At 35.6% G+C, this 14905-nt stretch overlaps 1 non-coding gene across 1 annotated transcript; it reads right to left on the reverse strand.

The window, feature by feature from the left end:
- Positions 1–2866: 2866 nt before the first annotated feature.
- On the reverse strand, positions 2867–2973 carry LOC141698913 (small nucleolar RNA R71). The gene has a single exon (XR_012565410.1). It is a non-coding gene; the product is annotated as a small nucleolar RNA R71 (small nucleolar RNA).
- Positions 2974–14905: the final 11932 nt, after the last annotated feature.

Genomic DNA, 14905 nt, shown 5'->3' on the forward strand with positions numbered 1-14905 from the left:
TATATATCTGACCCTTCGAGGTGCTAAGGCAAGTCTGAAAGGTAGCATATAAGCTAGCGTTACCTCCATAGATGCAACACCTTCATAATGTATTCCACGTGTCTCTATTGAAAAAGTATAATGCTGATTTAAGTCACGTGATCGAGTTAGAACCAGTGGGAATCCAACAAGATCTTTCATATGTGGAACAACCAGTGCCAATCTTAGATCAAAAAGAGAAAGCACTTAGAAATAAAGTGGTGCCTTTAGTTAGAGTTTTGTGGAGAAATCCTAAGATAGAGGAATCGACGTGGGAATTATAAAGTGAAATGCGAGATAAGTATCCCCATCTATCTGTTTAGACTGAATTCTAATGACAGAATTCTTTTAAGCGGGGTAGATTATAGCGACTGGGAATTTCGCGATGTGATTAAGTGAATAAAGTATAATTTTGTGTTGTAATTGTGAAATTATGTGATTAAATAAAAGGTTAATTGACTTTGTGGCTAATTATCGTTATTGTATAATAGTGACTCGGAACATAAGGAAACTCGTTCAAGTTTGATAAGGCAGCTAAGGGATTAAGCTGTGTTGTCAGGATGTCAAGTTGAATATGACCCGTATTAAAAGGGATTAAAGTGTTTGAGAGTGCAAATGTTTATATATTTGATGATCTTGTGTGTCTGTATAATATTTGATGCATACGTGTTAAAATTTGCGCTCGGTGCTATTTTAAATGATTTTAAAAGGAGGTTTTATATTTTATAAAAGAGAGATTTCTTGATTTTTAGAATAAAATGAGAAAAAAAAAGAAGTTTCTTGATTTATGTGAAAAAAGACTCTTTTGCCCCTTCCATTTCATTATAAAACACCCCCCATTTTTTATCCCTCCTTCTTCCACCTCTCTCTCTCTCGGCTCACTCACTCTCTCTCTCTCTCACCCGAGTTCTCCCTCTCTCTCTCTCTCTCTCTCTCTCTCTATCTCTCTCTATCTCTCTCTCTCTCTTGCATGCAACCTCAAAAACTAATTCAATTTCAAAGATCTTACCATCAATCATCATCTTTTTCAATCCTCTTCACTATACACCTTTACATGTAAGTGTTTAATTGAGTTCAACGAAACCCTCTTTTAGAATTTATTTAAGAAAATATGATTTCTTGAGGTGAATTCAAAGGAGTGCATAGTTCACTAGTTTTATTATAGATTTAAGGTCTAAAATTCGAAGGGAGACTCGTGCATGGGCACCTTCGAGTTCGACCACCACCGGTCGTGATCAAATGAGAGCCGGTGGGTTGTAAAATGTAATTTTCAAAATGATTTAGAATAAACATTATGTGATGTAGAATGCATGTTGGTTGTTTAATGTTTACTTGAGTTTTTGGTTATTAATCAAGTTTTTATGCTTAGAAGTTTGGGTATAAGGATTATTGGTAGATGATTATGTGTTTAGTTGGATAAAAGTGGATGCATGTTGAGTGGCATTTATGTCACTTTATAACGCTCCGTAAAGCTTTGAATTGGTGTTTGGTACTCGAGTTGTTGATGTTTTTAACATGTTTTGTAGTGTTTTTACATTTCAGGCTTATCTTAGGAATTCAGGTGAATTGGCATAGTTTTGATGCTAATATAGTGTTAGGATGGTGTCGAGAATAAAAGCTCGTGAAAAGACCAACTCAAACCAGCAAGAAAAGAAGAATTTAGAATTTTTTTCCAGAGATTCAACACGCTCGAACGGTAGTAGCGCGCGGCCGCGCCAGGAGTGCAGAGATGCGGCGCGCATGCGCCAGGTCGAATTCAAAGAATCTTGTTTCTACTCTGATTTTGATCCATAAGAGTTCTAATCTGTATGGGCTGTTATATAAATATAATTTAAGGTTGTTTTTCATAACAAGACGTACTAGAGCTTAAGTAGAAGGCGTAAGAAGACCGTAGAACACAATTCAACCAAGGCGAAGAGGATCTAATTTATACTTGTGATTCTTTGTTTTAAGTTGTAACTTTGGATGCTAGTTTTCTTGCTTGTGAACCTATACTCTTTTTTCAAACTTGGTTTATCATTTATTCAGTATAAAGACTACATTTATTATATCATGCTTTCATTGGAACCCACGTTGATGATGAGTCTGATTATAGGCTAATCGTTATTGTGGGGTTTTAGCGGATTTATTTATGGATTTCTTTAGTTAATTCCTTTGGATGCCTTAGTGTGTGGTGATTCTATGATAACCTAGTATTGGTTGTGCTTATTCGTCTTATGAGCGTCGTGAACTTATAAGATAGCGTGTTAATATCTATTGAAGTGAAAGTGAATATAGGGGTTTAGAACTTGCCTTGCTAGCATAGTTTCATGTATTTGATATGCCTATTTCATAGGTAATTTTAACCATCTTACTTGCCCTATGTAATCACGATAGATAACTTGTGCATTAAACCGTTATGTTGTCAAATTCTAGACATATAGGGTCTCAATATAATTGGTGTCTATTCAGGTTCTATCTCTTTTGTGGATGTCTGGTAGTATGTATTTGATGGATTACTCTCAACCGAATATTAATGATATTCAGTCTAGCATTGTTCGAGCAACCATCTCGGATAATACCTTTGAGATCAAGTCGAGCACGATTCGGATGATACAGAACTCAGTTCAGTTTGGGGGTTCTCCAACAGATGACCCCAACATGCACATCAGAGATTTCATCAAGATCTGCGACACTTTCAAGTTCAATGGAGTTTCTGAAGATGCTATTAAGTTGAGGCTTTTCCCGTTCTCTCTGCGGGATAAAATGAAGTGCTGGTTACATTGTCTACCACTAGGGTGTATCACCAAATGGGAGGATCTTGCTCAAAAAATTCTTAACTAAATTCTTTCCTATGGCGAAGACTGCTGCAATCGGAAACGCACTTACTCAATTTGCTCAGCAATATGGAGAATCTTTATGTGAGGCTTGGGATCGTTACAAAGAGATGCTTAGAAAGTGTCCTCACTATGGGATGCCTGACTGGATGATCATTAACTGCTTCTATAATGGATTGGGTGCTACTTCTAGACCTGTGCTTGATGCAGCATCAGGAGGAGCCTTCTGGGCTAAAAGCTATGATGAAGCTTATGAATTGATTGAACTGATGGCTTCTAATGTATACCAGAATCCTACTCAGAGACTAACTCAAGAAAAGGTAGAAGGAATTCTGGAGTTAGATACAACTGCTGATATAGCTGGTCAGCTTAAGGCTTTGATGATGAAGGTAGATTCTTTGGCTAATTATGGAGTTAATCAGATTACTAGTGTCTGTGAGCTTTGTGTTGGTGCCCATGAAACGGAGCAGTGTGCTATTTCTAGTGAATCAACTCAGTTCGTGAGCAACTTTCAGAGGTCGCAGCAACTTGTGCCAGCCACCTATCATCCTAACAACCGCAATCATCCTAACTTCAGTTGGAGCAATTCTCAGAATCCAGTTCAACAGCCTTATCAGCAGTATCCAACAAAGCAGTATGACCCTCCTGGTTTTCAGCAACCGCAATATGAACCAAGGCAACAACTCCAGCTGCAACAGTCTAATGAAAAATCTGAATTGGAGGAGTTGAGGCTCATGTGCAAAAGCCAAGCGGTTTCTATCAAGACCTTGGAAAATCAAATTGGACAAATTGCCAATACCTTGCAAAATCGTCAACCCGGTACACTCCGTAGTGAAACTGAAGTTCTAGGAAAGAGGGAAGCTAAGGAGAGGGTAAAGGTAATTACATTAAAGTCTGGGAAGGCTGCAAATCCCGAATACTCTCAAGTCTCGGATGAAGAAGCTATAGCTGAAGAAGAAGTGCAGAAGGAAGCAGAAACGGAACCAAGGAAGACTAATGTTGAACACACTCCTCCTGAGGGTAATAAGGGGGAGAAACATATTTATCCTCCACCTCCCTTTCCTAAAGAGAAAATCGGGGATTTTATTCCAAAATCAATTCAAACCCGATTTTTACTCTTCCACATCCCAGATTTCCCTCTCCAAATCAAACCCATTATTCCCATAATTAATTTCCACTCCTTTTCCATAACCAATTCTATTCCTAAACTCCTATATATACATATACTTATACACAAAGTTCACCATCACTTCTCCATCACTTCTCAAACTCTCAAACACACAAATCTCTCTTACAAACTTCTATTCTCTCAAGCTTATTCAATCTCAATGGCACCAAAAAGACAACGAACCCAAGTAAGCAGCAACACCACTGATTCTTCGAGTGCAGGTGGTGTGAGGCCTAGACTTTCAACTCCCGAGGTTGAGGCAGAGTATGTGAGGCTGCTTTCGAAGCCTATATCCAAGGAGCGTAGTTTTCTGCCATCGAGGAAAGATGGTAAGTTATTGGAGATAGGCGGGGTTGCTTTTTGCGAGATACTCATTATTGTCCTTGTGAGTGTGGTGCATGAGTTTTACGTGAATACTATGGCAGAGAAGAACGGTTTCATGCTGGTTAGGGAGATGACGGTGAAGTACAGTATTGAGGCTATTCGTAAGGTGATTGAGCAGCCCGAGAGGAGGCCAGATCAGGAGAACTGGAACGAGAAAACTTCAGAGGAGTTTAACTTTGATTTGATTATTTATACCCTGTGTGTACCTGAGACTCATTGGAAGTTCAAGAAGGGCACGAACGAGTATGCCACTTTCCCTGCATCGTGCATAAACAGGTTTGCGCGTGCATGGAATTCTTTTATTTGTGTTAACATCATGCCATCTTCTCACATGCATGATCTTACTGTCGAACGTGCACGTTTGTTATGGAGAATTCTTCAGGGAGACTATGTGGATCTTGGGATGGTGATTCATTAGGGTATTATGATGATCTTGCGAGGGAGTACTACGGGTTCGATACCCTATGCGTCCATAATGACGAAGTTGTGTGTGGCGGTTGGCATTCATTGGCCCGCACATGAGCAGCTACAGCTCCCTAGTGCTCCGATTGATAGTTCGACGCTGTTGAATATGACGGACTGGTATGGTGGGAAGCCCGATCCTAAGGGCCATGGATATTCTTATGACCATCTGCAAGGTGGAAGGCCAGCAGATCAGACGTATGCTGGTGGGTCTTCGCACGCCCGTCGAGCAGCTTGGAGAGCTCAGTTGGGAGAGGAGGCTGGTCCTTCGGGATCGCAGCAGCAACAACAGGAGGAAGCACAGGGCAGTGCTGGTTTGAGTACGATGCAGTATAGGCATTTAGCTAGGAGGATTTATGCGATGCATGACATCCATAGCAAGTTTGCATAGGACCTTACCCATGCATTGGGGACTGCATTTAAAGCCATATGAGTGGACATCCAGTGGTCAGTATTCAGTGGGGATTCTGTATATCCGCCTCCAGACACTCCACCCCTTGAGGGTGATGACCCTGATTCTGATTAGGTATGTTTGATTCCTTTCTATTACCTTCACTGAGGATAGTGAATATTTTAAGTTTGGGGATAGTAATTAAGGATTATGTGTTTTGTGTGAATCTCATACAGTTTGCATATTCATGATAGTTTAGTTCATATAGTTGCATATTTTCCATGTAGTAGTTTTTTTTTTATTTTTTGTAGTTTTTTTTTATTTTGGTATGATAGTTTGTTACATATAGTTTCATGCATTTTCATAATAACATGATCTCTTAGATGATTTTTCTGATTGATTTGTGATATTAATGCTAGTGTATTGATGTCGTGCTTCATGATGTTACGTCGTATCGAGTAGATTTGCATGATTGAGACAATTATATTTCACTAAGTCTTATAGGTCGCTTGAGTGCTAGATCATGGTCATGGTTTGTTTATTTGTCGAGGTTTAATCGCTTATTTATATTTAGAATTTAGGATATTCTGTTTATGATAAATAACATGGATATTTAAAAATTGGAGTAAAAATTGGATTTCGTTGCTAGTTGTTGTGGCTAGGGGTCAAATGGCTAGTAGCTGGCTCATTTTATATGAGTAGTATAGGGTTGAACGAGATGGAGCGAAACGCGCTCATTCAGAAATTGGTGAAAAGAAAAAAAGAAAAGAAAAAAAAGAAAAAAAGAGAATATATATATATATATGTGTGTGTGTGTGTGTTAATGTATTATTAATCACGAGTGGGTTCTTTAATACTCGAGTTATTAAGTTCTTAGGGGACTTTGTGCCTAGTGACCTAAGGCTTTTTATAGTCCGGGATCCACTAACCTAATGCTCGCTACATGGTATTATTGTATAAGTCTTTTGTGGACCTTACTCATTGCATGATCAAATAAGCATATTTGTGTTGTTTTTGTGTTGTGAATAAAAGCATGGATCCATGTGAAACTCCGATGTAAGAATTGAAGTGTTATAAGTTATTTTGAGTTTAGCTTTTGTTCTATTTATAACCTTGCGATTGCCTTGATGAGTAGTGAGTCATGATTTTTGGTCTAGTTGCGATAGTTTATCTGTGAGCATTTGCACACACGCACGTTTCTGGCTTGTAAGTTGATTTGTGGGGATTGATTGATCTTTATGCGAATAGCTGCATTTGTTGAGATGTTGCTTGTTGATCGGTTTAGTTATTATATGGGGATCGTTACATTCATATAGTTGTATTCATGCATTTTTATTTCTTGTTCTTTGAGTCTGTTTATGCTTGGAGACAAGCATCGATTCAAGTTTGGGGTATGTTGAGTAGCATTTATGTCACTTTATAACGCTTCGTAAAGCTTTAAATTGGTGTTTTGTACTCCAGTTGTTGGTATATTTAACGTGTTTTGAAGTGTTTTTGCATTTCAGGCTTATATTAGGAATTCAGGTGAATTGGCATTGTTTTGATACTAATATGGTGTTATGATGGTATTTAGAATAAAAGCTCATGAAAAGACCAACTCAAACCAAAAAGAAAAGAAGAATTCATAAGAATCCTGTTTCAACTATGATTTTGATCCAGAAGACTTCTAATATGCATGGGATGCTATATAAACATAACTTAAGGTCATTTTTCATAACAAGACGCACCAGAGCTTAAGGAGAAGGCGTAAGAAGACCGTTGAGCATAATTCAACCAAGGTGAAGAGGATCTAGTTTATACTTGTGATTCTTTATTTTAAGTTGTAACTTTGGATGCTAGTTTTCTTGCTTGTGAACCTATACTCTTATTTCGTACTTGGTTTATTATTTATTCAGTATAAAGACTATGTTTATTATATCATGCTTTCATCGGAACCCACATTGATGATGAGTCCAATTATGGGCTAATCGTTATCGTGGGGTTCTAGCGGATTTATTTATGGATTTCTTTAGTTAATTCATTTTGATGCCTTAGTGTGTGGTGATTGTATGATAACCTAGTATTGGTTGTGCTTATTCATCTTTTGAGCGTCATGAACTTATAAGATAACGCGTTAATCTCTATTGAAGTGAAATTGAATATAGGGGTTTAGAACTTGCCATCCTAGCATAGGTTTATATATTAGATATGCATGTTTTGTAGGTAATTTTAACCATCTTACTTGCCCTATATAATCACGATAGATAACTTGTGCATTAAACCAATATGTTGTCAAATTTTATAGACATATAGGGTCTCAATATTATTGATGTCTATTCAGCTTCTATATCTTTTGTGGATGTCTGGTAGTATGGTATTCGTACAACGAAAGTTGGCGTTTATCAGTTTTGTGTTATTTGATTAGTGTCATCACCATTAGATGCTAAGGTTAAGAATGAAAAGGCTATTGAATGAAATATTTAATGAAGTTAGAATCCCATATTTGTGTCATATAGTATTCAATCCTGTTTATTCTCTTAGCTTATGTTCTTTAGTATAATCTCTTATTTAAGTATAGTTAAAACAACCTCAATTTTTTATTCGTCTTAGCATTGGATAATAACCATACCATTGTTGCATAAATACATTGATTGAAATTATAAACCAGTCCCTGTGGGAATGAACTAGAATTGATTCTATATTACTTGCGATCATGTATATTTGCGTGAATATTAGCGTGTGTTCTAGCCCTAACAATGCATGTCATCAAAACCACTATGCATGTTACTAAAAATCATTGCATGTTGATTTTCAAGGTTTCATTCGATTTTGAACACATGATTAGGTTCGAATTTTTGATAAAAATTGTGCGGGGAAATGATTTTTGAAGTTAGTTGATATTTAGTAGTATGAATGTTAGTTTTAAATGATTGCATGTGATTTTGTTTGATCTTGTTTTGATGATGGGGTTCAAAATTTTTATTATAAAAAGTGGAGGAGTGGTTTCTTGTCAAGGGTAATTGATGTTTAAGTGGTTAAAGGAAATTTTGATATGATTATGTGGTTTTGAGTTCGAATTTTTACTAATAAAAATTGGCTTTGATTTTGATTCGAGTTTTATAAAGGATTTTGGTTCAAAGATTTGATTTTTGGTTTGGTTTTCTTTTAAAAAGGTTTGGATATAAATCTAGATAATGCATGATAACATTAAGTGGTTGCATGTTGAACTCTTGGTTTGATTCCATTATTTTGGTTCGTATTTTGGGTTAAAAAGAAAGAAATGAGTTGTTTTGTTGTCGAGTTATACGAATCGTGATTGCTTGTTAAGGTATAGCTCGTTAAGTATAAGGTATATGCTACTAAGTGCTCTGTGAGTATTTTGTGATTATACTCGGCAATACGAGTTAAGTGTTATCGAATTGGGGTAATCGTTAGGCGTTCCAAGAAATGTCGAGTGTTGAGTAAGTTGCTAATTAGGAATTCTATTTTGGATTATAGATTCTGATAGCGGAGGCATTCAGGCTAGGAAAGGAAAAGATATTTTAGGTGGCAGAAGCTCAATATCCGTTAAGTAGGAAAGCGATTTAAGGCAAGTAACTATGCCTTCTCTTGTGAATTGATTATAGAGAGGAAATTATTGATGCCATGATAAAGTAGTAACTTTTTATTACAATTGTGATATACCTGTTATTGATTCTAAGAAACATTGATATTTTTCTTGTGACAACTTGATATCAAACCTTGTTTGACCCTTTATAGTAACCCTATTGATTTGCACCCTGATTATTCCCTTTGTTATCATATGATCTCGTAAAACCTAAAAGAACCTTTATGAGTTCTCTTACTTTATGTCTTGATTAATCTGGATTCTTTGATTTCACATTCTTGGTAATGTTAAAATGAATTTAGTCAACTCTTTTCCTTCTTCTAACACAAAGGTTTTCCAAATGAATTCCTGATGGATTGGATAGAGACGTAAGAGACTAGTGGGACTAGTCCAGTCATGTAAGAGGCTAGCGGGGCTAGTCCGACATAAGGCTGAAATAATGCCATAGGAACCATAACGACCAGATGGAGGTCGGTATGGGCTGATCAACCGTATTATAATAAGATGAGTATTCCAATCAAGGGTTCCCTGTTGTTTAATAAAAGAAAAATTGATTACATTCTTTATGCAGCTGCTTCCTTAAAAATGAAATGAAATGGACTGAATCGTATCTTGTTTAAGTTGTGGAATTTTGAAACACTGTTATTTCGCACTGATAGTGGTATTTATTCTAGAAGCTTAACTACATGCTTCCTTTCAATTGAGCATCTTATTGAAATCCTGCGATTGATTTGTGATGAATGTCAGCTTTTACCCTATTCTGAGCCTTGATTCTTGAAAGCCCAAACCTTTCTTTATAACCTTTACATAGTCAAAGATAGAGATCTTTCACCTAGAATTTTAAAGTAGAATGCCTCTGAGGTTGATATTGATATATTTGCTGCATTTTAGAACTGTTTATATAGTTACTTGCTGAGCTTCTTTGCTCATATATTTGTTTTGATCTAACCATGGCAGTTAAGAAAGAAGATGGCAAGACTTAGGTGCACCGCTCGCAAGAGCGTTCCTGGCGGTCCCTACTGTGTCGTAGGTTTCCAGATGCCAGAACAGGTAGTAGTGTGTGTGAGCAAGCGTATTAGTTGGAAGGAATGTATAAGTTGGATTATATACAGTGGGTTATATGTCGGTTCCATGTCGGAGTCGAATAAATTTGAATTTAATAATATTTTGGGTTGTAAGATATTTATTCTAGTTTGTAGTTATAATCTTCTCTCATACTTAATCTCGTTTAGATCCTGTTGTTATTTAATCAGGGTTTATTATATCTATTGTGATATTAGTTTAATGGTGTGTGGATCCTCATTTCCTAAACTCGAGATTGAGGGAGTCACAGTTGGTGTCATCAAGGTCTACCCCAGAATGTAGCTTATCCCCAGCAGAATATGGTTCCTGAGTGTTGAGCACAGTCTCTTTTACTGTGTCACTTGATTTTGACAACACTTGAGAAGTGGATTCAAGTGTTTCATTATATGAAGAAGAAATTTGAGAGATAAGAGTAGTGATTTGAGAATTGAGTTTTGGAAGCCCCCCCTGAATAGATGAGGGAGCTTCAAATGATGTGCTCCTATTGTGTGTGTTATCCTTATTTCTTTTTTCATGTACTTGAGTGTGCTCAAGTTGTGGTGAAGACTCTTTACAAGATGCACTTGGGAGAGTGCTTTGTTCAATAGAGACACTCTGTTGAGAGGATGCTTATAGAATCTATTGTAATCCCTCTTTTACAACTACATCCTTTTGGGAGGATGCAGATGTAGCAGAAATAAACCTTTAGAATTTACTTATCGAGAAGTCACGTGTGAGGATAAATACATATTAATATGTCACTTTCCTGACTCTTATCGAGAACTAGATAGTGACTTATCGAGATGTCAAATAAATACCCAGTTTATCCTGAATGGACTAAATTTTTCCAATTTTTATTTGAATAAATCAAAATAAAATTGAATGAATTTATATCAAAAGTATTTTACTAAAATAATTTATTAATTTAAATTATTTCAGTTCTAAGTTCTCGAGAAGTCTAAAATGTATATTTGTAGAGAACTCTATGAATTAACATATATCGAGATCTTTACAATGACTTATCGAGAAGTCTTAATGAGGCTTGTCGAGAAGTCAAGAAAATGACTTATTGAGAAGTCTCAAAATGACTTGTCGAGAAGTCAGTTAAACTAATCGAGAACTCGGTTCTCTATATACTTTTATTCTTTATGATTCTGTCCATGTTAATTTCATATATTGAAAATATAAATTAACAAAGAGACGGTTTTCTTAGAATTTGAAAAATTCCAAGCTAAATTTTGAATTTTGAAAAATTAATATACAGAGAATTCTGAAATATTTATAACTCATATTCCAGTTAATTTCCAATTAAATCAAATTAATTTTGATTTACTAGAAATTAATCTACTGCAACATATTAGCTGAGTTCTTGCCTTTAGGATGAAGATTTTAACATTCCAATTTTACCAAGAAGTTTAGTGAAAGTTGCTTCATCCAAAGATTTAGTGAAAATGTCAGCTAATTGTTTTTCTGTTGGAACAAAAATAAGCTCAATAGTACAATTTGTAGCATATTCTCTAATAAAACTATATCTTACATCAATGTGCTTTGTTCTAAAATGATTGACTAGATTAGCAACAATATATATAGCACTAGTATTGTCACACATAATAGCAATTTTGTGTAACATTAGGCCATAGTCCATTAGCTGATTTCTAATCAAAAGCACTTGAGCACAACAACTTCCAGCAACTATGTATTCAGCCTCAGCTGTGGAAGTTGACACTGATTGATGTTTCTTACTATACCAGGATACAAGTCTTTGTTCAAGAAATTGACAACTTCCACTATTGCTCTTTCTATCAACCCTGCATCCAGGAAAATCCGCATCTTTGTATCCAACAGCTTCAAATTTAGTTCTCTCAGGATACCACAATCCCAAGTTTGGTGTTCCCTTCAAGTATCTGAAAATTCTCTTCACAGTCATCAAATTTGACTCCTTTAGATTGGCTTGAAATTTTGCAGACAAACATGTTGCAAACATAATGGCTGGTCTACTAGCAGTCAAATACAACAAAGATCCAAGCACTCCTCTATAACCTGAAATATCTACACGTTTTCCTTTCAAATCTTCATCCAATTTTGTAGCTGTAGACATAGATATTGATGCAGGTGAATAATTAATGATAAATGGATTTTATATCCATTTAGAATACTTCATATCGGCTTAAGTTGATAATTTGACCTCAAGTATGTGGTGTTTTTAATGCATTTTGTGTTAAGTATATGCAGGGCTTTAGTTGGAGGCAGGATTGGACTTCTATATGCTTTATTGTTGATAAGAGATCAGGAATTGAAGTGCGAACACTTGCGAGAAGATAAGAACGAGAAATAAGAAATCTGAAGAAATTTTCCAGAAGCCAAGCGCGCCCGCGCTTGACTTAGGAGCGCCCGCGCCCTATTGTCCAGAAGTAGAGTGCACCCGCAGTCCATACTGGCGCGCCCGCGCTAGGTCGAGCAGGCAAAATCCTGATTTTAGTTTTGTTTGGATATTCTGAGCAGCCAAGTCAACTTGGAGCATATAAATAAAGAAAAGTAGAAAAAATAAACCACAAAGGAACAAGGAGAAAACTCTAGAAATCAAAAGCACACAAGACGGCTAAGAAGAAGAAGATTTAATTCTACATCGTTCTTTTGTATTCTTCTAATTAGGCGATACTTTGGATGCTTGTTTCGGATTTGTTTTCTGTGACGCCCTCCAAATTCGGGGTCTAGATTTGGGAGTCACTGACCGATAAACCACAATATAATAGACACAGCGGAATAAAATAATAAATATGACCCCTTGCATGCAATTGGATTGATCACATGTTATAGTATGAAAATGACACTAATACAAACCAAATGTTATTTCTATTTAGTTTTATAAACTATTCAAATTTTATTACAAACCTCTAGACTATTCAAGCGTCCCAAAACAGTCTACCTGGAAAACACACCAAACTATTTACAAGCACACAACTTCTTGATAAATCTGGAACTCCGGCCTACTCTGGCCTAGCTGAAAGAATTAGAATAATAAACAAGTATGAGCGAAAGAAATGCTTAGAAAGCAATATATAGCTTATGATTAAAACACGACAATATGTCTGAAAAATAAAACCAAACAACAATACTTGAGCAATATCAAAAGATAATATGAGCTTTAATGATAAAATATAATTATATATATATATATATTTTTTGGATTGGAATCCTCGAACGGCGGTGTGTTGCCGCCGATGATCAGCCGCGGAGCAACACCGGTATGCCGAAGCATATCCAACTAAACAAATGGGTGCCCAAGGAACATATTGGCCTAGCAAGGTCTAATATCCTGTATAGCACATAGCTCACGCTGCACCACCGCCACGGCCTCTTACGCAACCATCAAATCCATAAAAACATTTGTAACCAAAGGAGTCGAATTAAACGACATCTTTAACAATGTAACTCACGATTACACATGGTCCGGAGTCATCTCAACAACCGATGGGGAAATAATTAGAACAATTAGTTATTCGCTAATCTCAACTCAACGTTCCACTGTATAGAGTAATTTGTGGCCAAATGTAAAAATGTTTAACTATTCTGAACTTAGAATATAGAAGATATACTTGCATAATAGAGTTCAAAATGAATATCACTTGATTGTTAAATGAAGGTAAGGATACTAGCAATTATACTTCAAGAAAGTTCAAGAATACTTGCGCAATAGGATTCATAATAATATCACTTGAACGATAAGTGAAGGTAGGGATACTTGCCTGGTATGCTCGATAACTTCTCACTATAACCTTGGCTTATATCTGTTGGCTATCAACTCCGTCTAACACTTCACTGCGCTCCTTGCTACTCGATTCTATAAACAAAATGACTATCTTAATTGACAGAACCAAACACAATCGGCGTAACTACACGTCTTGACGTCTACCCGATCGTTTATAAGTAATCATGGCATTTTAAAACTGTAAACAGATATCATGCATTTCACGTAACATTTAATCATGTTGTTCATATTTCACATAATCGTCAAAAGATAGGTCTCAATACTTTCAGAATTGAAATTAAGTCAATAACTGTATTTATCGATCAGATACCGGTTCGGAATGGCTCGCAATTCAAATGACCTTGCAATACAAAATAAATTAGGTCTCAAAAGTATTTTTATTAGAAGCGAAATATTTTTCAGAGTCTATACACGTTCGTTTCATATTAAACAAACGAACGATTTATTTATTACTAATAAAATAAGAAATAAATCAATTCATAATATTATTAATTGATTTTTAACTACCTAAATATAAATTTTAAAAGCTTAAAAGAAATTTTTAGGAAATATTTGAATTAATTGTAAATAATTTACATTTTATTTAACTATTTATAAATAAAATTAATTGATTATATGAATTAATCAATTAATTAAATTCATAAATAATTAACTAAAATAAATTAAAAATAATTAAATCAAATTGAATTTTAGAAAATAATAAAAGAAAATAATTTTTGGAATTTAAAATAATTAAGTAAATATTTTTTAGAATTTAAAATAATTACTAAATGATTTTTAAAATTTAAAGAAATAATTTTTGGAATAAAAGAAAAGTATTTTGAAAATGGAATTTGAATGAAAAATAAAAAAATTGCTAAAAACAGTTCATATAAAACAGAATTGAGGCAAAATGGATCAAATGCGGGTCAGAACGTGTCAAACCCGGAACTTGAAAAATATCGGCCGGAGTTCTTAAGAACTCGCTGGAAATATGGAAAATACCTAGATTCCGGCCGGCCTGAAAAAAATCCGGCAGAGCGCTCCGGTGGCACCTTCGATGCCAAGAACACAGTCAAATCCAACAAATTTTGTATACGTTTCTACTCCTATCAACTTAGTAACACGATTGCAAACATCAGCCACCCGAATCAACGATTCAATCATCGATTCCGACGATTTGTAGACCACTATCGGCGACAAGTCCGGCCAAACTCCGTTAATACCAATTTCTGAACCAAACTCAAAGGTTCTTATACCAAAATCAAGC

This window comes from Apium graveolens, chromosome 11 (genome assembly GCF_009905375.1).
Source record: "Apium graveolens cultivar Ventura chromosome 11, ASM990537v1, whole genome shotgun sequence".
Classification (NCBI taxonomy): Eukaryota; Viridiplantae; Streptophyta; class Magnoliopsida; order Apiales; family Apiaceae; genus Apium; species Apium graveolens.